This window comes from Ursus maritimus, unplaced genomic scaffold (genome assembly GCF_017311325.1).
Source record: "Ursus maritimus isolate PB19 unplaced genomic scaffold, ASM1731132v1 scaffold_27, whole genome shotgun sequence".
Classification (NCBI taxonomy): domain Eukaryota; kingdom Metazoa; phylum Chordata; class Mammalia; order Carnivora; family Ursidae; genus Ursus; species Ursus maritimus.
The window spans coordinates 28,602,984-28,629,329 of record NW_024425230.1 but is presented as its reverse complement, the minus strand read 5'-3'; the positions used below and the strand labels follow the sequence as shown (position 1 = coordinate 28,629,329).

General features: G+C 55.3%; 1 long non-coding RNA gene across 1 annotated transcript in view; it reads left to right on the top strand.

The window, feature by feature from the left end:
* Window positions 1-25,692, top strand: part of LOC103678971 — a 58,347-nt gene extending 32,655 nt beyond the window's left edge. Inside the window, exons 3-4 of the long non-coding RNA XR_572787.1 lie at window positions 12,121-12,295; window positions 25,611-25,692. This is a non-coding gene — a long non-coding RNA (uncharacterized LOC103678971). The remainder of the gene's footprint in view (window positions 1-12,120; window positions 12,296-25,610) is intronic.
* The last annotated feature ends 654 nt before the right edge of the window (window positions 25,693-26,346 follow it).

Below are 26,346 nucleotides of genomic sequence, written 5' to 3'. Positions count from 1 at the left end.
TGAGCTTCATCTCCCTTTAACGACACTCCCTTGCCCCCCCACCCCGGGCCCTATGCAAAGGTCCTTCTCAAGCCCTATTGGCAACGTAAGGCCTCCTAGGTGCCCCATCTTACCAGGAAAATGGGATGCTTTCAGGCAGGAGTGAGTGGAGCAGAGGCTGCTGGAAACCAAAGGAGAGACCTCTCTCACCTTCTCCTGCCTCATCTTCTCAAACGGCCTGGCTCCCTGCCAGCCCTGGGTATGGGACAACTTGCAGCACTGGGAGAGGTGTCAGGAAGAGTCCACCCTTAAACACCCCTCCTGGGCCTGCTGATTATGCTTGACAAGTCCTCCACCTTCAGCCCCGTGAGCCTTTCTGGCCCTTGGCATCTCCTGGTCTGTTAGGAACAGACAGTCCTAGGTGTGAGTCCCAGCTCAGCCATTCCCAGCTATGACCTTGGGCAAGGGGCATTACCCGCGGGAGCCCGTTTCCTCATTAAGTGGGAATAATCACACCGGCCCGGTTGGTGTGCAGTTCCAGCATAGACACACAGCTATGGCCAGAGCTGCTTTTCCCCTCTTCCCTCTTCCTCCACCCCTGCCTGCTTAGAGCCCGAGAACTTCAGGAACCTGGTGTGTGGGTGAGGTTGGTCCTGGGAAGACAGCATAGGGGAAGCCGCAGGTATAGGCCACGCTCAGCACCGGTGTTTTGTACACCACGAGGGCCAAACTGAGCTGCCACCGCGGATGCTGTGTGGCCTCTGACCTTGTTGCCTCTGACCTGGCTCTGGAAGCATCTCTCCTGCAGCCCCCAGCCCCATTCCACTTACCCAGCTCAGGAGGGCCATTTAGAGTAATGCTACCAACACTGGGAACTCGCAGGCCTTGGCCACCAGTGACATACACCTTGCCTGCCGCCCAAGGCCTAGACCCCAGTCGACCGTGCACAAGTCGGTCCAGGGAAAGGGAGTCTAGGAGCGGAGCAGGCTCGGGCTCTTCTCTACCTCAGTCTCTCTGGGCACCAAGTGCTCACACAGAGCCTAGCGCAGACTTAGTGCTTCACATGCTTTAGCTATTCTTGTTGGGAGTAGTAAGAGGAGGAGGAGGATAGCAGTCCCATTTCATGGAAGAGCAGGGTGAGGCCCAGAGCAGTGAAAAGCCACTACCTCTGTGAAGGCTTCCAGGCTCTGCCTCTTCTCCCGGAAGTGGCTCCTCCTTCCTTTTGACGTATTTCCGTTTCTTTGCAGTGCTCTAGCTTGGGCAGGGCACACGGCGGGGTGGACTCCAAGGTGGGAAAGAGGGAGTAGGAGGAGCCTCTCACGAGGCTCTGGGTGTGAGCAGGGGGCCTGCAGCCAGGAGGCTCATTGTCCCAGGGGCCCTCCAGTTGGGTGCACCCCAGCCCCAGCTCTCAGTCCCCTCCACCGGCTCCCCTGCCAGCATGCCTAATTGTTACGGAGTCCTAACGGGTGTGGTGAGAACCGGGCCTCTGCCACCCCCCACGACCTTGGCCTCTGCGGCAGCTGCATGCCAGCTCCCTGTGGCGTCTGCTGTGTCCTCCTCCGATGTCCTCCTTCCTCTTCGCCCCTTCCCCAGCGGGCAAGACTCTGATCGCTGACAGCGCTACCAGCTGGTTAGCAGTTAGACTCAGGTCAGTAAAAGTTAACTGAGTAAAAGCGTGTGCCGGGCACTGGGGCTTCTGTGAGGACTGGACTCCAAGAGGCCCCGCCACCAGGGATGGGAAGGGGACAGGTGTCTGGGTGCACCTACAGGACACTGGGTACTGCTCTCCCTACCTGAGCCCCTGAGAGGTGGGCGCTTCCCGGGCTTAGCAATGAGGAGAGTAGGGCCCAGGGAAGTAAGGAGCCGCTTGCAAGTGTTGGGCGTGGACAGGCTGGCCTTAAGGTCCCCGCTGGGAAGCAGTGTGGAGGAGCCGCTCCTGTGCTGACCCAGGGGCTCCCATCAGTGGCAGCGCAAGTTGGAGGCAGCTAGGTGGCTCTTGGCTTTTCCAGACACCTGGCTGGGCCCTTGGGAGCCTACACTCTGGGGAGACTCTTAGCACCCTTGAGCACAGGGCAGCCTGAGGCCATGGCACGGGGCACCTGTCAGGGCAGTCTTGGGGCCTGCTCTTCCCTGCTGGGGCTCCCTGCCTCTCCCCTCCCTGTAGCCACCTCAGGGGGTCCAGTCCAGCTCTGGATCATCCTGATGTGCCCACTCTTGCCCCTCTTACCCTCTGGAACTGCCTTCACGCCCCTTCCTCTCAGTGCCCGAAGGCCCTGCCATTCCCTCTCTGTACCCCTCCTGCCCTTTCGGGCATCCTGCCCATAGAGGAGATCAGCGCTTTCCACCATGAACCTGCCTCCTTTCGCTTCATACTTTCTCTCTGGCTTCCCCCCTGTCTTGGAGGAAGAGGTGCTTCCACATCAGACTGAGGCTCATTCCTGTCCCGGCCCACGAGCCAGCCCCCATTGTCAGGCCTTTCCTTTCCACGGCTCCTATCTGGCGTTTGCTCCCAGCCATTCCCTGGGTCTGGGGATACGAGTGCCCCGAGCAGTGGCCATCTCCGGTCAGCCCCGCAGTCTCTCGGGCTGTGGCAGGAGCCCCAGCCCAGCTCTCACCACTGGAGACTGGCAGCAGCCGTGGATGCCCACCTACCCTGTGTGGCCGTGGAACTTCCTGGGCAGCACCCCTGGGTCTCAGTTTCCCATTCTGCTGAGTAGGTCAGAACAAGGCCTGGAACATAGCGGGCACTGAACAAATTCTTGTTGAATTAGTGAACTAAGTCATTCATCCCTGGCTTGTCTGGCTCACCTGAATGTTGTGTGGTCTAAGCAACTACTGGATTTGAAATGGCCCGCGAAGTCTGACAGTGCTGTCTGGCCCCGAGCCCCCTCATGCTGGGTGGGACACTGCTGCTGTCTCACCGCAGGATTAGAACTGCGGCCTTCGCTTGGCAGATTTGGCCTCCCAAGTCCCTCTTGCTTCCTTCCCCCGTTTCCAGCCCTTTGCCTGCCTTGGGCCCCACCTTCTGTCCTCTGCTCACTGCCTCAGGCCTAACTTTTCACTGCTTCCTATCTTCTCCTGTGTCATCCATCCTTGACCCGGGGGCAGCTGGAGTGATATTTCTGAAGCATGGATTGGGGCCTGTCACGCCCCACTTATTATTCTTCAAGCTGCTCACGGCTCTTGGGATAAGAGCTAAACCCCTGTCTCTGCACACGAGGCCCTCTCTGGGGGAGAGGAGCTGTCTGCCTCTGTACCCATCATTCGTGCCCCTGGGCATTGGACAGGCTGCCCCTCTGCCTGCAGGACCCTTCCCCATTGCTTTCAATCCTTGCTGCCCTTCTCAAAGACCCTTCCCCTGGAAGCCTTGCTAGAACCCCAGCCTTGGATTGGGGGCCCCCCTACCCTGTACCCCAGCAACTTGGGCTCTCACTGTCACATAGTCCCTGAGTCATTGTCTCTTATCTCCCTGTGGGCTCCCCCTACGCACTTGTCCCATTAGACTGTGAACTCCCTGCTGCAGGATCTTGGGAATTTTGTACCTTTAGTTCACAGAAAGTGTTAGCATTTGCTGAATGAATCAATGAATGAATCAAGGAGTAAGTTGCCCTCCCAGGCTGTGAGGACTTTGGGCTGGACCTTTGGGTCTACAGTGGGACGTGGGAGCACACAGCAGCCTCTACCTACCCTCAGAGTGGCCTTCCTTTCTGATGTCCCACTGGGCTGTAGTCACTGGTTCTGGAATCGCCCGCAGGATGGCCTTCCTGGCCCAGACACGTGCCTCGCAACAGCAGTGGCTGTATCAGTGGTGAGGGGTTCTGCATTGTCCCAGGGGCTTCCTGCGGACTGAGAGTGGCTCAGGAATCCTGAAGAGCAAGGGTCCGCACCATCACCCTGCCTGGCTCTTAGCCCTCCTGCCCTGTTCCCCATCCAGCTAGAGCCATTTGACTCTTGCCCCCTCCCAGACCAGCGCTGCCCCTCTTGACCCCTAAGAGTCCTCCTGGCCCGAGCCTGCAGCACTTCAGCTCTGTGCAGGGAACCCAGCACTGAGTCCCACCTCTGTGTTGCTCTGACTGAGCCCCAGCCCTGCCTTGGGCCCTGACAGTCTTGCAGATGGTCTGCCCACCACTTTGCTCTCACAGACTCATGTCCTGGGGTTTCTGGCTTGCTGGCTCTGCTTCCCTGGTGCTGACCGCCTTCCCCTGAATGTCACCTTCCAGGGGACCCAGGCCCTGCCTCCGAGCCTAAATCTGGGCAGAGTTCTGGGTGCCCTGTCCTAGAAGGGGGCTTGGAGAGGATGGGAAGGAGGCAATGCTGCCCTGGTCCGAGGAAACCCCTAAGGCTGGAGTGTCCACAGGCACACAACTGTTGAACACGGGCGGGGGGGGGGGCAGAAGGTGGGTTTCTGGCCGTGGGACATACCATGAGTGGGGTTCCTGGAGGGAGTGTTTCTTGGAGGAGGTGCTGTTGCCCAGTGAGGAGTGAGGAGGAGGAGGAGGGGACTTGGAGGGGGAGGTCCTCACCAGTGGGCAGAACAGCATGTGTGAAATTGTCCTGGGTGCCCACTCTGCTGGGCCCTGGGCCAGCTTCATACCCTGCACGGGTACAGCCTTCAGGTGGCGATTATTAGCGCCTCCTAAAAAATGGGGAAACAGAGGTTCAGAGAGGCTCAGGGACTCCCCCAGGGTCACCTGCTCTCACCAAGGCATCGCCAGGCCTCTACCCCAGGTCTGGCATCTTTTCAGGCTCCTTAGTGGAGGGAGTGAGGGAGAGTCTGAGGAAGAGGGGGAGGGAGGCTGGCGTCTGCCAGAAGCGTCAAACAGCTGCTGACTGTGACTTTCCGGGGAGGGGGTGTGGGTGGGGGGTGGCTTTCTGAGTTGGTCCTGTTCTTCCCTCCCTCCCCCTCCCGTGGGAGAACCCTCACGACTAGAGGTTCCCGCCGCGCCCCCTCCCTGGAGAGGCCGGCAGTTTGCCTTTTCAGAGGATAATTCCCCATTATACAGAGATATTTAGCCTAATAGAAGCCGACAGATCATTCAGGGCAGTAATGTACTCCGGCTTCAAGCGTTTAGTTTCCTCAGCCTGAACTCTCAGATTAAAGGCTCCTTGCCCGCGCCCGCCCCACAACGATGCCTGTGACCTTGACTGCAGTGATGGGGTACGTTTCTCCCTCCCTCTTTCCCTCCTCCTTCTTTGCGGGCTTCCTCCTCCCTCCCTTTCTCTCTCTTTCTTGGAAAAAAAAAAGGTATTTTCCTTCTTAAATATTCAGTCGCGAGGCTGTTGCTTAAACCCTGCATGCTCTGGGGACAGGCGGATTGCTCTTGGCCGCCAGCAGGGCACGGGAGCGCCCGGCTCAGCCCCATGGGCCGGAGGGTGTGCTGTGCCTGGTGGGCAGTCTGGACGCCAGACCCTCTAGCTGGGCGTGGGCCCGTGGAAGCTGGGCAGATGGCCTTGCCCCGGGCTAGAACTGGCTCCCCTACTCCCTCTGCCCAGCGCCTGCCCCTGGGCCAGGGCGGGCCCCCAGGGGCCTGGCCTGGGACCCTCCATGAGGGGGAGACCCCTAAGGCGGGAGGTTCCATCTGCTGCTCAGGCCTGGATGTCCGGGGAAGGATCCAGGGAACACTGGTGGCTAGATTCGAGGGGCAGATGGCACTCGGTGACCTTTCATTGATCAAGAGGGTAGCTTCTGGAGCCGTCTCGTTCTGGCCCCTACAGGATCCACTTGTCAGTTCATCCATCCCTGCTGCCCTGTGTCTTTCCTTTGTCCTGCCATCCCACCCCTGTCATCTGCTCACCAGGCTGCCTGTGGGAGCCGCCTTGTACCTCTGCGCCGGCCGCAGGGGGCACGTGAAAACGCCAGGTGTTTGGATCCTGTGGGTCCTGGGTTCAAACCCTGACTCCAGGACTCACAAGCTGTTTCTTCTGTTCCATTTAATATTTTGAATTTGGACAAGTTCCTTAATCTCTCTGAGCCTTCATTTCCTCACCTGGAAAGTAAAAGGATCCTGAGGGCTCAGGGCGTGCTGTGGCGAGGAGGGGCGCCAGGCGCGGCTGCCCCACGAGTCCTCTCCTCCAGATGCTCCCGCCTCCCCTGCCCAGATGCCCTCTCTCCCTCTCTCTCAGCCCCTCTCGGCTAGGAAGAGGGAAGGTGGTCAGGAGGGGTGCCTGGCAGGGTGGGCTCTGGATCTCCCACTCACAAGCCACCTGCATAGGTGCGAGGAGAAGAATGAGGGCAAGGCGGAGGGACCCTTCTCCTTGAGTTCATTTGCTGGGCAAAGCCTAGTGTCTGGATGCAGGTCTGGTTTGAAGGAACCCACATGAGGGGCTGTGGCTGGCCTACCAGGGGAAGAAGTGGGGAGAAGGGAGGAGCAGGCACTGGGTGGCCTGGGAGGAGAAGCCTTCTGGGCTGAGATGCCCCTCCCAGGTTCCAGGGGGATGGGCAGAAAAGAACCTCTAACCACCAGGAATGAGGAGTCTTGGCAGCTGGATGAAACCCCAGGCGGAGATTCGGGCTCCTTCTGGGGCAGTGGTGGTGGGGTGACCATTGGGGATGCAGGATGGGAAGGCCCTGTAGGAGTTGGGCCATAGAGGAATCTGGGGCTGATGTGCCGTAGGAACTTGGGCTGCTCCCATTTCCTGTCTGGGCCTCAGTTGTCTCATCCTGTAAATGGGGTTAATCATCCTGCGCTGTGTACCTCATGGGATGGGCGGGAGATCCATTTAGAAAATACAGGGACCGTGCAGTAATCTATAATGTAGTACCAATAATAGCTATTATTCTGGTCCTTACCTTGCTTTCCCTTCTCTCTCTGTGACACCCACTTTGATCCATACAATCTAGCCCTGATTCACCTGCTGATAGAACTAAAGAGACACATGGCTGAAAACAACGTCCCTATTTAGGGTAAAGTCCCCACCCAACATACATGGTTCCCAGACTTCTGCTTGTATGTCCCCAGGGACAAGGAGCTCACTACTTCTCATGATAGACAGAAATCTGTCTCCCTAGAATTTTTTTTTTTTCACTGGGCTTAGCTCTGCTCTGTGGGCACATAAGTGCTCAGTGTCTTTTTCAGGGACCTAACGTCCTGCCCAGGCCTTTTGAGACTTCCCCAGTGAACATGGGTTCCAGGCCTGCCTCTTACTGTCAAGATCCCTATGGGCAGATTTCACGTTATCAAAGACCTTTGAGACAGGTACATAGACACCTGGGCATGGCTTTCTGGAAGTGGCAGCACTGTTTGCAGAGCTGAAGCACCTGGCTTACCCAGTCTCTGTGTCCCCACAGAGTCCATGACCAGAGTCCCTGGCCACTCTGTGTAGTGGTTCTTGGAGCTTACCCAGGTTCTGCTAACTTTCTCTTGTATACTGTGGCCCATTCCTAGGGTTCATGGAAGGCTTTGAACAGGGAACCCTGCCTCCCTAACTAAGCCCTCTCAGGCTGGACCTACCTTCAAAGTTCCATCCTAGCCTCTGCCAAAAAAGTTGTTCTAGGCAGGGCCAAGGACCAGCCCTGCCGGTGCCGGGGGCGAATCCTCCCCCAGGAGCCAGTGTGACCCACTCTCCCACGTTCTTGGACATGGTTCTTTCGCTAACCGCTGAGCGAGTCAGCCCCTAGCTTTCTGCCTCCTCCATAAGGATGTCATGAGGGCCTCTCTCCTGGCTGGAACACATGTCATCCTTTCCAACAGCCGAGAGGGGACAGACAGGTATCCTGCAGGATTCTTTGGTAAGTGAACTCAAACTTGCCATTGTTTTTCCTGGGTTCTGTGCAGCACTTCTAGAATTTCTATTAGACTGGATGGGAAGCTTACCAGTCTAAGCCCAAATTGGCTTTTTTGGCCCCCTTTTTAAAACAGAAAGGGGAAGGATGCTAATATTTATAAATGCCAGTTCTTGACATGTCTCACCTCACTGACTCTTCAGCACAGCCTTGTGTGGGAGGATGGTGGTGGAAGAGGAGGGGGCCGAGCCTGGGGATGTGGAAGAACTTACCCAGGGTCCCACGGCTAGCAGGGGTGGAGCAAGGGCTCCGCGAAGCCTACTTCTTCCCCAGCCTCGCTGGGTCCAGCCAGCTGGGGGCCTGCTCTGGGCCAGCTCCCCTCCCCCCACACCCTCTCCTGTCCGGCCTTTTCAGAGGATCTTGTCAGGCTGAGGGGGGGACCCACCTCTCCGCTCCTCCCCATGCACCACACACAGGACGGGGAACAGAGCCGGGGCTCCGGAAGTAAGATGCCTCAGGGGCGTGCGAGACTCGGTGTGGGGGGGTGCTACTTGCTCATCTGCGGTGTTATTTTCTAATCGTGTAAATTGTATGGGGGGGTGGTAAAAGCAGGACATGTGTGTGGTGGAAGAGAGGAGTCATCCCTGGTTCCTTTTCTTACCCCCACTCCCTCACATGGAGCTCACCCGCCAACTGCGGAGGAGCTGGCCCTGCTCCCGCACGCACCCTGAATCCGGCGAGTCCTCCCTCCCCTGGCCCGGCCTCGTCGCCATGTGCCGTGCAGCCCACCAGGCCCTGGCGCCCGTGCCCCCTCCTGTAAATCCAGCCTCTACTCTGCAGCCCCAGGACCTTCACACAACGAGGAAGACCTCACAGCCCTTCCCTGGTGACTTTTCATCACATGGGAGGTGAAGCCCAGGGCCTGGCCTTGGCCCTGAGGCCCCAAGCTCCCTCTGCGGCCTCATTTCTCACAGTTGTCCCCACGTCTGCCCACTTCCTGCCAGGCCTCCGGGGCCGCCTGCTGCTCCTCAGAACACCGGCCTCCCACCGGCCTCTGCTCTCCTCCTGCTCAAGGCGAGACTGGCTCCTTATCCTCTAGGTCCGAATTCAGGTAGGCGCCTGCGCAGAGCCCTCCCCTGACCCACCGGCTGGCCCCACCCCAGGACCGCTCTCTCCTGTTTCCTGGCTTGATGATCCTAATTGTACTTGTTCTTTGCAGTTATCTTCCTTGTTTATTTGTTTATCATCTGTACCCCCCGCCCCATGAGAGCATCAGACTTGCTGAATCCTCAGCACCTCTAGTACACCTAGCATACAGTAAGTGCTCAATAAGTATGTGGTGAAAAACTGAAAGATAACCCAGAAACGTGTAAAGGAGAAATAGCAGATTATACAATTGTGGATATAGTAGCCGTTAACGATGCAGCGATCGTGTGCGTGTGAGTGTGTGTGGGTAAGCTGGGGATCATCTGCTCCTCTCATGGGAGGGCTGGGCCTGAACCTGAAACACGACGTGCGTGAACATATGGGTCACACGTGTGCGCGCGTGCGCGCACACACACACACACACACACCGGTGTGCGCACGTACGTGTATCACCGTTTCTTAGCAGTGCAACCTTTGCTGTGGTCTTTCACCCCTTCGGCCTCAGTCGCTCCACCTGTGGAATGGGGCTGCCTGGAGCTGGAGGCAGAGGCCTGGATGCCGTGGCCTCTTGAGGTCAGCCCTTGCCAGGGGCAGGAGCCCACAGGCAGCGTGCCCGCTGGCCTGCCGCACCGTGCGGACGGGGCCGGGAGGTGTTTATTGAAGCCCAGCTCCACACAGTGCTGCTTCCCGCTGACCTCGGAGGTGAGGATCTTGCCCAGGCAGGCGGGAGTGGCCGGGGCGACAGGAGTGGGCAGAGCAGCCTGGAGACCTGAGCTTGGCTGCTGGAAGGTGGATTATGTCTGCAGTGGAGGTCTCTTGCAGGCGTCAGGAGCTCGACCTTGATATGTTTTCATTTTGTGTGTGTGTGTGCTTGTTTTTGAAAGACAGATTTTGAGACGTTTATTTTATTTCTTGAACTTTTTTCTTTCAATTGCAACAAGAATTTTTATGAAATTTAAAAGGGAAAACACACACACACCTGTATTTTCACCCACCCGAGGCTGCTGCTGCTCCCTCCGTGTCTCCTTGCCCTTTTCCTGTGAAGACAATGCTGGAAACTTGCTGAACGTGTGCGGGGTACAAGGGGCTCTTGACCTTAGACAAGTGGCTTCATCTCTCTGTACCTTGGTTTCCTCATCAAAAAAAAAAAAAAAAAAAAAAAAAAAAAAAATCCGGGCATCCTAATCGCTCCACCTTAGAGTTCTTGTGCAGACTCCGCGAGTCAACATCTCGAACACACTGCGTGAGGTGCTGGGCCCTTAAACGTGCTGGTTAAATAAGAGGAGTGAATAAGCAGAAAGGAAGGGCCCCTGTGATGCTGCCATCAGGCGCGAAGAGGCCGCTGCGGAAGTCTGGCCTGGGGGTCGGAAAGCAAGAGCTCGCGCCCCGGCTCTGCCCTTGCTCCCCGTGTAGCCAGGAGCACACGTGGCTCCTCTGACACTGCCTGTGACGTGGTTATGTCATCCGCCCCCCACGATGCTGCGGCACGGGGTGGGGGGTCAAGTATGCGCGTGGGCTCAGTGCGCCCGGCCCCCACCCTCCCATATTCTCCGTTTTCTTGCTCAATGTCACTAGTGCTCCAGGTCACTACCAGTCTCCGTGTTCGTCACTTTTAATGGCTGTGTAATATTCCATTGAGCCCTGGTGTCACAATGCACTTTGTCATCTCTGTTGTGGGGTGTTTAGTCAGCTTCCAGTATCTCGCTGTTAGAAGTGACCCTTCCATGAACATCTGTGTGCCCGGAGCCCTTCCCTCTGCCAGATGATTTCCCCAGGCAACTTCAGGGACATTGATGGAGGCTGCTTTGTTGGGAGGACAGAGGGACGGGCCAGCAGCAGTGGTTGGGAGAAGTGGGTCCCTTCTGAGGTGGCGTGATGGCCTGCTCGGGGAGCGGCAGTGAGCCACTCAGTGTGAGTCCTGACCATGGTGGGAAAGGCAGGGCATCCAGTGTGACGGGGCCCAGCATGGGGGGAGAACACGAGGCCACGTGGGGCGGGCAGTGGCGCTGGGAGCTGGAGGAACAAGGTTCTGCTTTGGGCTTTGTGTCTCATCACTCGCTCACACACTCTGTCTGTGTGACCTTGAGCAAATCCCTTCCTCTCTGTGGACCTCCGTTTTCCTCATGTGCTGTGGCCAGGGGCTGGGCAGCTTGGTCCCGAGCTGTGCTCTCTCCTCTGGTCGCCACTAGCCACCTGTGGCTATTTTGATTTAAATATAAAGTAATTAAATAAAAATTTTGAAATCAGTTTCTTAGTCACACTGTCCACTGTCCACGTTCCAGAATCCAGTCACGACTAGTGGCTACCACACTGGGCAGCACAGGCACAGAACATTCCCTCAGTGCGGAAGCTCTGTTGGACTGTGCTGGTCTAGAGACATTTCCAGAAATCCAGTCAGCCCAAATGTGCTATGGTTCCAGATCTCTGTCATCATGCCTTCTGATGGAACCAAGAAGAAGGCTGGCTGCCCTGAGCTCAGAAGACTCCTTAAGAGCCTAACAAGGCTTCATGACTTTGCACAGGCCCGGAGCTCTGGTAGTGTCCAGAGTCTGAAGTATCCATGCCAGTTCTCTCCTCAGAGGTCCCAGCGTGGCCTCCAAGAGAAGCTGGGCAAGAGTATGGGCCCCGAGAGGGGTGGCCCCAGCCAGGGACAGTGTCCAACACAGGCTGGCATGAAGACAGAGTAGGTGGTCTCCTGATTCCTCAGGTGGGAGGGCAGCTGGGGGGCAGTTGGGTATGCTCTCTGCCCTCACCTGAAACATCACTGGTTCCCTCAGTGTCCTCTCTAGGATTCTTTTAGAGGTCTAGACTAGAGAGCAGAGAAGATGGCCACCTTGCTCATCTTGTCCTGCTCTGGCTGCCTCAGGCCCTAAGCCGGCTCTGGGCACCTGCTGGGAGAGGAGCCGTGAGGAGTGAGCCCGCAGCACGAGGGTGAAGCTGCTTCTCTCACAACCAGCAGGCACACACGTGCTGGCTACGCAGGGATTCCGGCCACACCTGCCCCCCACGTCTCCCTTCCTGTCAGAGGGAAGCCCTCCTGCAGTTGCTTTTCTGTAGCCTGGAGGTGTCACAGGGGGAAGGAGAGGTATGAGGGGGCAGGCTGCAGTGAATACGGAAGATAAGAGGCAAGGTGTGAGGAAATGAAGAGAAACTTGGTTGGCTTTGGTCTCACATTTGCCAAAGTGTAGCTGCCTTCTGCCCTACCCCGCACCCACGGGCCCCTCTGTCCCCTTTAAGCCCCACTGCTCACTCTTGTTTCTCCTGTTTTCCAGGGATCCCATGGCCATGTCCTGGCTGCCTTGAGTCTGTGAGGCCGCATAGCCTCCCACCTGCATTTACAGGGCTCTGTCCCTGTGCGACCCCTGGACCAGCTTCCAAGCCCACTCCTCACCCCAACCTGGGGACTCTGCAAACTTCAGAACTCAGAAGGGCACAGTAGCAGTCACGGTAGGTGGCCTCCCCACTCTGCTCACTCCCTGGCTCCTGGGGATACTCAGCTGAGCCTTCTTGGTCTCTGCAATAGCAAGGATACCTTTCTGAACTTTGTCTGTCAGAATCCCCTTGGTTGCAAGTAGCAAAAAACCTGCTTTAATAAAATAAAATTATCAGCTCATGTAACTGAAGGGTCCAGAGGTAGTTTGGGCTTCAGGCAGGGCTTGATCCAGTGGTTCAAACAATATGACCAGGAACTCTTTTCTGTCTGTATTTCTCTGTTTCTCTTCCTGGGTGATGGCTCCACTCCTAGGAGCATTTCACATGACATGGTCACAAGATGTCTGCCAACAGTTTCTGGGTCAGCATGCTTCCAGGTTGAAACCTGGGGTCAGGGTTAGAGACAAATTCTGTTTTCTTGATAGAACAGATGAAAGTCCTGGGGTGGATCTCTTAGGTCCTGTTGGATCCCTGTTTGGATCGTCCTGACCTTTTAACTGGGTCCACAGGTCCTGGAAACATAAAGGGGCTGGGGGTCAGGGTCTGTCCTTCCCCAACCATGAGACCAGGAATGAGGGGAGGGTGTTTCCAAAAGGAAGCTTGGGGTCTAGCTGGTGGAAGGAGTCACCCCCAACTGAGGGAGGCAAGTGACAAATGAACGGTGGAGTCTGTCCAGCTTGGACAGCTTGAAGCCAGTCCCAGATAGATGCAGACGTGCTGTATGTCCTGGGGCAAATCCCTATGCCTCTCTGAGCCTCAGTTTCCTTCTCTGATGATGAACCCCGGACAGGGGTGCTTTGAGAGCTACTTGAAATGATGTGTGGGAAGCATGGGTGTCTAGCAGGTACTCCGTAAACCCTTGTTCTCTTCCCCTTCCATTTCCCTCCTGGGGAGTTTGGAACATCCTGTTTTTTTCAAACTTGGAAGGAGCTGCAGAGCGAGGATTGTCAGTCAGGATCCCTAGAAGCAAAGTCTGAGACAAGGATTTGTGAACATGAGACTTACTGAGGGTGGGCTCTTGGGAGAAGGGAGGAAGAGAAGAAACTGGGGCAGGAATGAGAGCCGGGAATGAGTGAGGTCATGGTCTCAGGGAAAGTCTAGCCTTGGGCTGGTGCAGGGGGCCCTGGAATAGAGTTCACACCATAGAATTGCCATCCAGACAAAGTGGCCGGGCTTTTGTAACCCTGTATCAATCAGTCGCTGACTGTGGGCCATGTGTGTGGTGCCTGTAGTGGCCCCCACTGGCAGAGGGCACTTCTCTGGAGAAGGGGGTGCTGTGAGCTGAAGCAGCCCACACTCCCAGCGGCTGGGGGAGGGGCTCTGGGCAGGCGCCATCTAGTACAAGAGGTTAGGACCTGTGTCCCTGACCTGGCCAGTCCTGGAGACCCCTGGCCTGTTGCCTGCTCTGGCTTTGGCTCCTTCTGCCCCAGCTAGCAGGGCCAGTCCCGTCCACACTGGGGAGCTGGGGTGCCTGGCCTGGGGTCTGTGATGGGGTGGACCTTCATCCCCTCCTTTCAAGAAGTTTTTTCCACCCCAGGCCTACTTGTTCTCCCTCTGCGCCCTGCCTCTTCTCCTCTGTTGTTTGTTTTTCCCTTCAACCTCAGCCATGTGGTTCCCCCACCTACTATGCCCTTACTTGCTCTCTACCCCATCCTCTCTTTCAGGGCCTGTGTGGGTCCCTCCCTCTCCAGGAAGCCTCTGCTCACTGCCCCAGCCAATGTTTCTCTCCTTTAGTCCTTCCTCCAGCCCCACTCCTTTTTTACTGATGGAAAGGCCAAGGTCCAGTGTGCACTCCCTCACGAATACTCTGTGGGTTCCAGCAGCAGTGCCGAAGTATGTTGCTCTCTTTGCCTTGGCTGCTAGGAAGCTCATAGCTGGTTTGTGGCCCATGTCTAATAAATGCTCAGGATGCTGGCATACAGTTGCTCAGTGGCCTTACCTCTGGTTTCTCTCTCATTTTTTCCTTCTTCTGATTTCTTTTCTTATTTTTCAGCTCGTGCTGTTTTCAGCAGCCTCAAACTCTTTTAGAAGGTGATGGGGTATAAATTATAAATAACCATGACTGGCCTTGGTTAAAGCATTCAGCCAAGTGCTAGGCTTTCCCCTTCCTAAGGGCAGCTGGGGTGGGAGAGTCTCTCCCCAGGCCCCGGGCTGAGCCCGTCCCTGGGGAGACACCCAAGCTTGACCATGGCAGCCCTGGTACAGTGCCCACCCTGCCCTCCGTGGGTCGGGAATGACATTGTTCTCCTTCCTACCCTTCTCGCTCCCCCCTTTTCATCTTATCAGAAGCTAATGAAAGAGGCTGGGAAACCCAATCCTCTGGTAATTAAATTTACTTAACGGGTATTCAAGTGGAGTAATGAGAAGTTTAATGCAGTGATTAGATTTTTCTTTAATTAATTAAAATGAGAACCATGTGTCTTGCCAGCAAACCAACTTGACCCTCTGCTTGAGAGTAGCAGACAGAGACGGTGGGGGGCTTGGCTGCGTGGGTGGGGGTGGGGGGTGGCTGCAGCCCCCATTCTTGGAAGGAAGCCTAGCTCTGCTGCCCGTGGAGGCAGCTCTGATGCAGCTCCCATTTCTGAGCTCTGCGTGTGCCGGGACTGGGCTAGGCCTGAGTCACCCAGGGCTGAGGGATCCAACAGTGCCTGCACTCAGACAGCTGAAAACTGACCCAGAACGGAGGTTTCAGAGGGGGGTTTGACAAGGGTGACTGAAAGCAAGGAGCACAGAGGAGGGATTTCAGGCGCTGTGAGCGGTGGGGCGTTTCGGGTATCACCTACGGCGTGGGCCGGTGGACACATTTACCTGCGCGTGCAGCCAGAGCTGCCTTTACCTCTGTCGGCTCTATCTGGGCTGATGGAGTGAGGGCAGTGGGGTGGATAATCAAGAAATCTGAGGTAACCTGCAAACCACTTCTCCTTGACTTGGGAATGCATCCGTGCCAGAAGGACGACCATCCTTGCTGTGATTCTGAAGGCCAGTCAGAAACGCAAGGAAGTACTTGCTGCCTTGGGCCACTTCTGCTCGGGTCAGGTGGGGGCTGGGGTAAAGGGAATATGGGAATCCCAGCATAGCTGTGTGGGGTGGAGCATAGGACGGGCTGTGCCAGGGTAGACGGTGGGCATAACGAGGACCCAGGAGACAGGCCCCTGCACCTGACGGGCCTAGTATGTTGTTTTCAAGCAGTGGGTAAGGCTGGGGAGAGTTCTGAGCCCTTCGTGGTGGGGAGGCAGAAAACTTCCTTTAGTGAATCCTGATCGTACCCCCACACTGAGCCTTGATCCCGGACAGACTGAGCCTTGATCCCAGTCCCAGATGGAGCCCTGACCCCAGCCCCACACTTAGCCCAGCATTGTCATGGATATGCAAAAAGAGTAATGGTGCTGGGGTGGGAAGGGCGAAAGGCCCTGTTTGTCCATCCTCACTGCCTGCTCTCTTGCCTGTGGGCAGGATTCCTGTGCCAGGCCCCACACTAGTCTCTGGAATGGCCAAGATGGGTCAGACATGGTCCCTGCCCACAGGGCTGGTGGGGGAGGTGACAAGCAAGCAGGCACTCAGTGATCAGAGCTGGGGTTGGGAAGGCCCAGAGGGCCGAGGGCCTGGATCCGCACTGAGAGCTTCCTCGGAAGGCAGGTGGGAGGGGGTGGTGCTGGAGGTGGGGCCCAATGGGGAGGCTGACACTGGTCTGTCAGAGGTGAGGAGAATGGTGCCATGGCAGGTGTGGGGGCCTCGGGTGAGCCATTCTCCCTGCAAGAACTGACTGGGACTCCCCCGGCCCACCCGAAGCTCCTGGTGAGCCAAGGGACTCGTGTGTGGGGAGGGTTGATGGGGTATGGGGCCCTGGGCTGATAATGTTACCTTCCAAGGAAAGCATTTTTACCGATTTCATCCAAGAGGAAACAGGTGCGCGAGGTCGGGCCCAGTGCCGCTCAGCCGGCGCTAGCCCAGCGCGGTGAGTTCCCAGAGCGTGCGGGCCTTCGGGCCTGCGCACTGCTGTGTCTGTGTATCTGCCAGGGAAGGAACTCGCCCCGGGGGGCAGGAGTCGCCTTCTGACTCTTACGCCCCCACCTGACTGGGGGGCGGTCAGTGCGTGGGGCTGGGCTGCTCAGACTGGCATGGGGGGTGAGAGGAGTGAGGGAAGCCGAGGGTCCGGGGTGGGCAGGGGATGAGCCCCAGGAAGGAGGGTCTTCTCCTTTCTTCATCCCTGCTCTTCCCCTCTCCTGATTATCCTACGTTCCTCCAGATTCCTCCTCTTCCCCATTTCCCTTCTTCTTTCCTTTCTGAAAAACCAGGCCTAGAGAAACCACCCAGCCCTCGGCCCACCACTCACATGGGGAAATTGAGGCGGGGACCTGCCAAGATCGTGCGGCTCTGCCTCTCATCTGTCTTTAAGGTTCAGGGGTGTGGAATCACATTATCTTGAATGTAAACACAGGATGGCACTTGCATACTTTCCGTGACCGTGTGCGCACCCAAGTTCACACTACACGGGCAGATGGCCCCAGGAGCCAGCCCTCTGTCCTCGGACACTGTGCTCCCCCTCCCTAACCACTGTCTCGCTGAGTCCTCTCAGCAGTCCGGGAAGGTACTTACACAAGTGAGAGAAGCAAGCAAGGTCAGGAACTAGGCCGCAGTCACACTGCTAAGTGCACAGGTGAAGCTTGCCTGACAAGCTCAAATCCTAGGCCAAGCCACCCCTCCAGATTACCCCGTCCTTGACTCTGGGCAGCTCCCCCTCCCTCCCTCTCTCTCTAAGCCTCCCCCCCACGCCTCCCTCCCTATCCACTGCTGAATCTTCCAGCCAGAACCAGTGACTCTTCCCCAGCCCTCCCCACGCTTTCCCCCCTCCAGGCCCTTGTTCAAGCCGTTCTAGGCCCCTGGAGTTCCCCTCCCCAACTCCATCTGCCCAAACCCCCTTCATCTTTCTAGGCTGGGCCCAAATGCCACTTCCTTCATGGAGACACCCTGTCTGCTGTCACTGCAATCAGAAATCACCCACCACCCTCGCTGAGCACCGTCCTACAGCTCTTTCCTGCCCCTGCCCCCCGAGGCTCCTGGCTTTTCTGTGTCTGACCTGGCAGCTGTGTGGAAGGCAGGGCCCCAGCTTCCCAGGCCAGGTCCCTCCAGGGCCTGGCACACAGTAGGTGCATGGGGGTAGTGGGGGCCTTGCCTTGGAAGGGGTCACACCTCTACAAACTCGACCCTTTCCCTAGCAGTCCTGGCCCACTAGCCCCTCACGGCACTGGTCCCAGCCCCTGAGGAGACCAGCCCCACAGCCAGCCAGATGTTCACTGGAGCCCTGGCTGGTGAGGATGGGGGGGCTGGCTGGTGCCCCAGCGGACCTCCCTGGTCCCAGGTTGTGGGGGGCAAGAACAAGGCAAGTCCAGTGCTGGTGGAGGGCTTCATGGGCTCTCTCCCCTCCTCTACTCATTGGCTCTGCTGATGACCGGCAGTGTGACTGAGCCAGTCATGGAATCCCTCTGTGCCTCAGTTTCCTCATCTTTTCAATGAGGTGATTACAAACCTACCTAGGGTTGCTCTGAGGATCAGAGCAGTCAACACAGGGGAAAGCACACAGCACAGCCCTGACACAGACACACAGTGGGGCTCCCTGACCATTGGTCGTCACCATGGCCATGGAGGGGGCCTTGAAGGCAGAGTGTTGAGGGAGAGTTTCCAGAAGGTGGTGACACATGAACAGCAACTTGAAAGATGATGCCCAGAGGCCGTGCCCAGGAGAAGAAACCACACAGACAAAGATCCAGAAGCAGTTTGGGGGACATGTGAGGGATCCAGCTGTGTCTAGACTTCAGAACGGGTCAAGGGGAGATCCCAGGCTGGTGGCACATAAGGGCTGCGTCCTGAGGGACCTTGGGTGCCACACTGAGGAGTTTTACCTGCAGCCTGTGAGGGGTCATGGAATGAGGTATTTTTTTTCTTTTTTAATATCTGCTCAGGCAAAAACATTGAAACAGTAGAAGTGTGTCCTGTTAAGTATGAAGTTCCTTCTTTGCCCTTAAATCTTGTTCTGCCAAGGTCTCACCGTTGTTGGTCTGGTGTACTGCCTTCCAGACTTTCTTCTGTGCCTTACAAACATATTTGCTGTATATTACTTTTTTTTTTTAAGAGTCTATTTTTAAGTAATCTCTATACCCAACGTGGGGCTCAAACTCACAACCCTAAGATCAAGAGTCACATGCAGGGATGCCTGGATGGCTCAGTCGGTTGGGCATCTGCCTTCTGCTCAGGTCGTGATCCCGGGGTCCTGGGATCAAGTTCCACATCGGGTTCCTTGCTCAGTGGGGAGCCTGCTTCTCCCTCTGCCTGCTGCTCCCCCTGCTTGGGCTCTTCCTCTCTCTCTTTCTGACAAATAAATAAATAAAATCTTAAAAAAAAAAAAAAGTCACATGCTCTACTGACTGAGGCAGCCAGGCGCCCCTGTATATTACTTTATAAAAAAAGAAGTAGAGTCATATTATGCACATTACTCTACAACTTCCCTTTTTCACTGTCCCGTGTGTTGTGGGCACCTGTCAGTGTCACGGCACACAGGTCAGTGGTGTCCTTTTTAATGGTTGCCTAATATTCCCTTGTTTGGCCGGAGTGTAATTTATGTAACTAGTCCTGGGTTGATGGATACTTAGATTGTCTCCAATCTTTCACTCTTGCAAGTGATGCTTCGGTGACCATCCTTGTATATATATCTTGCTGACATGTGTAAGCATTTGTGTAGGATAGATTTCTAGACGTGGAATTGCCCGGCTGAAGGGTGCGTTTATTACATTTTGATAGGCACTGCCGGAGTGCTCTTCCAAAAGATTGGCCAGTTTACGCTCCCGCCCTTGGTATCTGTGACTGGCCATTCCCCACACCGTCCTCTGCACTGGACGTTATCAAGCTCTTTAATTTGTGCTCATCCAGGAAAGCGTCTTGCTGTGGTTTCCACACTCACTTGGCTTCTCCGCAGCGAGGCTGCGCATCTCATGCGGTTGTGGACCATTTGTACTTCCTCCTGTGACTTGACTGTTCATATCCTTTGCCCATTTTTCTTTCTTTCTTTCTTTCTTTTTCATTTTCCCCCCTTTTTCTTATTAATATAAAGGAGCTTTTAGTGTATTAGGAATTTTCAAACTTTTTGTCTGTTGTGTGTGTTGGAAATATTCTCCCTAGTCTGCTGTTTGTCTTTTTAACTTGGTTTATGATCTCTTTGGCCATATAGACGCTTTATATCTTTATATCTTTGTTTAGTCAAATCTGTCCTCAGAGCTTCTGAGTTTCACATCCTGCTTGGCCAGGCTTCCTGGAAGGGTTTTAAGTGGAGGTCAGATTGGGGACTGGGAAAGGTCGCTCTGATTGCCACTGTGTGGAGGGTGGGGGGAAGGGGACTGCAAGCCAAGCCTGAGGATAGGAGGCAGCTGAGACCTTTGCGCTGGGGAGGAAGGGGAGAGGGTGGGGGGAGGGTAAAATGAGGGAGAAGGTGAGTTTGGGAAATATTCAAGGATGGGCTGCCCATGGTGATTGGATGTGAGGATGAGAGAGGGGGAGAGAGCTCTGACTTTGGAGCAATGCCTGGGTGTGTGGCTGGGGGACTGTGTGGCTGGTGCCGCCGCCACCTGAGTTGGGGACAGGATTAGGGAGGGAAAATGCACGCAGGTGCGTGTGAGTGATCACCTGAGCAGGGGCGCGGCACAGATGAATACGGGTGTGCACACACGTACATGCTTCCAGTTCTGGAGATGGGCCGTCTGTACTGTGGCTGCACGGAGGGGGTGTGGAGTGCCAGGTACCGTACGTGGCACCACGCATGCGCCCTCTGTCATCTCGACTACCGTATGAAGTATGTCTTACGGACAAGGAACCAGACTCAGAGAGGTTAAGTAACTTGCTCAAGGTGACACAGCAGTAAGTGACAGAAAGGGGATTTTTTCGACAACTTCGATCTGACTCACCCAGACGGACTTCCCACCAACAGCATTGAGGAGCCTTTCACTCACTTCTAACCTGACCACCCCAGTTTCATCAGGGACTCTTAGGATAAGTGCAGGAACCAGACTGCCTGGGTTGGACATGCAGCCCCATTCCTTACAAGGCAAGTTACTTCACCTCTCTGTGCCTCAGTTTCCCCATTCTGAAAATGTAGACAATCACAATACCTAGCTCGAAGGGTGTTGGTGGAGATTAAATGTGTTAGCGCCTAGGACGTGCTTAGCCCACGAGGGCTCCTTGACACTCTGTGATGAGTCTGATGACGATGATGGCAAGGTGTTCACCTTCACCTGTGTCTATGCCTCTTTCCCTGTCACCTCACCCCTGGGAGCTTCTTCTAACACTTGCCTTTGAACTTCTGTCCTGTTTTCAGCCCCCAAGCCCTGGGCAGACAGTGAATTAAAGCCCAGTCAGTCAGCAAAAACCATTCAGGGGAGAACGATTCATGTTGCACTCTGGGAATCCTCCCCCGGCAATTCTAGTCAGGCATTTTCTGCAGGCGCAGGCATTCGTCCCAGCGTTATCTGGTCTCTGAGAACCAGACCATAACAGCCAGGCCTAAAACTCCCTCCTCCCCGAGTGGGGATGGCAGGTGTACTTCTGAGCGCGGGGTCTGCACTGACCCCAGCCCAGCTGGCTCTCCCCTCTGGCCACAGCCACCCCTGGACCCCTGACCGTGTCATGAGTCACTGTCAGCGTCGCGGGCCGGGAAGCTCGCGCACGGGACACAAGAGCAGAAAGCACAGCAGCTTGAGAGCACAGTTGCTTCCCACGAGCATATCTAAGCAACTCCCGTGGCCGTGAGGGTCAGCGCAAGGGGTTCAAACTGGGTTAAAACTTCAGGTCTGCAGCCAGTTCAACATTTCTCGCCAAACTCACCCAACTCAGCATCATGGATTTCTCATCATCAAAATAAACTCCCAGGTAAATAAATCCTGGTGGTAAAGAATGGAGTCGTTACTGCCTGTTGCTCGTAGGACTTTGTTTTCAGTTGCACGGTTATCAGTCACACCTGTTTATTTTTAACCCAAAGGTTGGCAGAACTTGCCTCAGTGCTTCCCAGGGGACAGTTACCCCTGAGGACACAGCAGATCCCCCACCCCAAAGCCTCTGAGAGAGGATTCTCTGTGACTGCTTTGGGAAGCCTGGTCCCCTGGTTCCCAGGGTTCCACCAAGCCTGGCTTTGTCCCAGGGGTGTCTTCAACATCTCCCCCCACCTCCAACCAAGCCCCCTCCCCCAGTACACCCGGTACCTCTGCAGGGTGCTGCGCCGCGCTCTGACTTCCAGCGAACCTGGCCATGGTTCAAAGCCAGCCGAGCCTTAGGGTGCACGTGGACAGGGACTGAAACCAGCATCAGCCCTTGTACACGAGGAACTTCCCAAGTTTGCCCGTACGATAGAAGTCTTTCTAACAGCCTCAGGGAAGCTGTGTGGTACCCAGATTTTTGCAGGAGGGGGTGGAGGGGAGGTGGTATAATCCACTACAGCCAAATCTTAATTCTTGGAAAAAATGAGGAATCACAGGGGCATTTATGGACATTAGGGGCTTTCCCCTCTGGTCGCCTGCCAGAGCCTGCTGTTATCTTGAGGGGCTGCCTCTTCTCCCTGTTCCCTGTGTTGTCCCACAGGAGCGCACGACATTTAAGGTGATAATTGCCAAAGTAAAGTGCCAATAAGTTCAAAATATAAATGTATAATTCAGCTTGCAGCTTGCTCTCATTTGTGGCTCCGAGGCCCTGTTGGAGCCCCCCACCTCCCAGTTGTCAATCCAGGGCAGACAAGTAGGGGGCCCTGGGGCCTTTCTAAAGCTGATCCCAGACCTGAGCCATGGGTAAAGCTCTGAGGATGCCCCGGCCTTTGTTCCAAAGTCAATTTCAAGCCCTTGAACGTAGGCCAAGGCCACAACTGTCATGGAGATGCTACCACTTGCCTCTACTCACGCCTCCCTTCTCCAGGTGGGAATTGTCCTGCTGATGGATCATGCTACAGAGCCTGAAACTTCCCCCTTTTCCTTTTGTGTAGGGAACCCTTGAAATGGGGATTGATATAGTTTGTCTCCCACTGGAATCCCAGTTATTTAAGGGCTCCCAAATGGAGCTTGGTTCTCTCACTCAGAAAGTCATCCAAACATGCTCTCAAACCAAATACGGCCAGGTCACGTGCCCCAGTGGCCAATGGGAGTGCAGCAGGGTAGGCAGGGTTGTGCTGCACTAACAGGTTCTCTGGGAACTCTTGGTGATTTAGTATAATGAAGATTCCCGTGTACTTTCTTCCTTTATTTACAGTATGACCTCACATTATGTGTCCAATGTCAGAAGTAGGGAGGGTGGTGGACTCTGGTCCATACAGTCATGCAGGGACCCAGGCTCCCAGAAGCTCCACCATCTTGTAGCTGCCCCATCTGGAGCACGTGGTCTCCTTCAGTCACTGTGACAAAGAAGAGGAAATGGTAGAGTCACACTCTGCTGTTAAATGCCTTGGACCAGTGATGACACACGTCACTTTTGTTCACAGTCCGTTGGCCGTAACTTCTCATAGAGCCTCAACTAACTGTAAGGGGGCTTAGGAAAGGAGACATCGTGCTGGGATGGGGAGGGCATGGATGAAATGCGCCCAGACATTCAGCGACACGTAAAGTCCTCTGTCCAAGGGGTGTTATGGGACTACTCTCACAGCCAGGGTTTCAGAAGAGCCAAGGCCATGACTTGCTGTTCATTGTCTCTGCCTGCGGTGGCTGAGGTTGGGGAAGCTCACAGTGTCTGGGAGGGCCTGATGGGAGAAGCTCTGAAGAAGAGTCTGTACAGATAAATGGGCCCTGTGGCAGGCCCAGGTCCAGGGCCTCCACCCACCAGGCTTGGGTTTGACTCAGCCTCTCCCCGCCGACCCCACTGACTGCTTCCAGTACCAATACCATCCCCAAAAATGAATTTCTCAAGAGGAGAAGCAGGAATGAGAGTGAGGATGAGTTCGGTTTTGGAGGGAGAAAATCCAAGAGGAGACATCCTGAAGCCCCTGTGTCAGTCCGTTGGGCTGTCCTAACAAAATCCCACAGGCTGGGTGGCTGATAAACAGCAGAAGTTTATCTCTCACAGTTCTGGAGGCTGGGAAGTCCACGATCAAGGTGCCGGCAGATTTGGTGTGTAGTGAGGGCTCACTTCCTGGTTCACAGACCGCCATCTTTTCGCCGTGCCCTCATATGGCACGATGGATGACGGATCTCTCCGGGGCCTCTTTTGTAAGGGTGCTAATCCCAATCATGAGACTCATGAAACCTTTATGACCTACTACCCTCCCCCAGAGCCTCACCTCCAAATACCATTACTTTGGGCTTCGGTTTCAACATACGAATTTCGGGGCAGAGGGGACACAAACAGTCTCACATTGGGTGTGAGCCCAAGCCCAAGAGCGTGCCCTCACCGTGAGAGAGAGCCGGAAGATACTGCCTTTCTTCCAGAGGCTTTCATTCCTTCAGCCAGTGTGGCTGCTGTGGGCCATGGGACGTACTGATTACAACTGTGGGGTCTGATTCCAGAACACCTAGGATTGAAGTTTGGCTTGGCCCCTTATCAGCGATGTGACCTTGGGCTAGTACTTCCCTCTGCCTCAGCTTTCTCCTCTTAAAATGGGGATATTGATGTATCTATCTCTCTCAGGGTACGTGTGAACATTAAATGAGTTAGTATTTATGAAGTACTCAAAACAGTGCTGGGCACGTGATAAGTACTCTATAAATGTTAAGTATCACCACTGCAGCTGCCACCACCATCGTCACCATCATCACCATCGCCATCAACGCCATCGTCGTCGCCACCATCATCCAGTACCAGATACTGTGCTAGGCGTTGGGGGAGTAGATGTCAAGGTCCCTGCTTTCACATATGGTTGGGGAAATGGCAAATGAACAGATAAATAATTAAATTATGATGATAATTTCAAATAGAGATGGTACGAAAACAATAAATCAGGTACATGAAAAATTAAAACCGGGGAGCCACCACTGCATGTTGATTACACTGACATCTACAAAACTGGCAATACCAAGTCCAGGTCAGGACACAGAGCAGTTGGAACTCTCGTGTGTTGCTGGTGGGAATGCAAGATGGCGCAGCCGCTTTAGAAAACAGTTTGGCAAAAAGCAAACAAACGAAAACAAACAAAAAAGCCCCAAACCACTTTGGCAGTTTCTTATAAAGTTAAAAATATGTTTACCATGTAACCCATCAATCCTACCGCTAGGTATTTACCCAAGAGAAGTAACAGCTTATGTTCACGTATTCTTAGTCGCCACAACCTGGAAACAGCCCAAATGTCCTTCAGCTAGTAAATAGATGAACAATTGACTACTACTCAGCAATAAAGAAAGAATGAAACTGGGAACAACAAAGAAACAACGAAGGTAAATTGCAAATGCATTATATGCTAAATGAATAAAACCAGACTCAAAAGGCTACGTGTAGATGATTTCATTTGTCTGACATTCTGGAAAAGGCAAAGCTATAGAGACAGAAAAGAGATCAGTGGTTCTTAGGCACTGGGGTTGGCGGCGAGTTGGCTACAAAGGGACAGCACGTGGAGATTTCTGATAGAATTGTTCTCTGTCTTGATTGTGGTAGTGGTTACACGGCTGTGTGCAACTGTCAAAACTCCTAGAACTGTGCACTAGAAAGGGTGAATTTTACTCTAGGTAAATCGTAGCTCAATTAACCTGCCTGGAAAAAAAGCTCTCGGTGAGATTGTTGAGACAGGGAAACCTGAATGACAGATCAGTCAATCAGGGTCGTGTCACATGGGTAAGGAGGGCCTCCTGCACACGGAGGTCAAGGAGGGCTTTCTGAGGTGGCTTGAGCTGAACCTGGATCAGGAGAAGGAGCCAGGCCTGTGAGGATCAAGAGGAGGTGGGGGCTGGGCAGAGGGAGCAGCGGGGGGCCGGTGTGGCTGGTGCTGAGTGAGGGAGGAGGCGGGGCGGGGGGAGGGTGGAGGGGGGACACCCCTGGGGTGCGTATATAGAGGGTGTTGGAAACTCTCATGGCAGGCAGCCCAGGCAGAGAGAGGAGGGGAGGACGGGAAACAGCAGCTTGTGACCACGTGTAGGAGGAGGACCACGTGATGGAGGGGTGCCCTGAAAATGAGGAGAGGGGTCAGGGAGCCTTCACAGGGAGGCGTGGTCAGCCAGCCAGAGACCCGCAGGCTGGGCCAGGGGACTGGCATGGATGGTGGGGGGGTCCTTCCGGGACCTTGCAGGGGGTGTTGTGGGTGGTGGGGAGGTAGAAGCCAGACATCCTGGGTTAAATAGCAGAAGCCCATCTTAGTTGCACTAACCTTCCTGCTCTTCCACTGCAGTGCATGCTGGGACCGCGACCGACAGGCAGCTGCTCCCCGGGCCCCCAGAGGCTGATCTGTTTGCCTCCCGGCGCCGTCTGACCCAGGTAGGGGAAGAGCAAGGGGGGCCCACTGCCTCTTGCCTCTGCTTTGGGTGGGAGGGCTCTGGGAGCCAGGAGGAGGATGGGCCTCCGTGAATGAGCCCCTGCCAGGGACGATGGTGTGGGAAACAGGTGGGGTTTGAAGGCTCTGGCCACAGCGGGGCCTCCTGGGGGTTCTGGGGGCACCGAGAGGCCCGAGGACATATAATTCTGCCAGCGCAGTTGTTCTCTGACATGCTCGCTATCTGCGGTCTGTCCGGCACCCTCTCCCTGCACACACTTGCTACGTACTCGGGCTGTGGTAGCTTCTGCAACTCTGGGGCTCCCTTTGCTGTCACTCTGGCTTTTCTCTGCCAGAGTCCCTGCACAGCCTTATGTGTGTGCTTCCATAAGGGACGGCTCTTACTCTGGAAGGCCCCTGCTCTCTGCAGGCCTCCCCCAGGGCAGACGTGCTCCTCCAGGCACCAGGAGCAGCCCAGCTCACTTTCAATCCATTCGGCGTTTCTCTGCTGCTCCTGGGCACCCCAGGTAGAGGTTTTCTGCTTAGGGCCAAGTGCCCCAAAGGTGGGGTTGTGGGCTAGGCTTGCCAGAAAAATTTACAGGATGTCCAGTTAAATTAGAGCTTCAGACAGATAACAAATCATTTTTTAGCATAA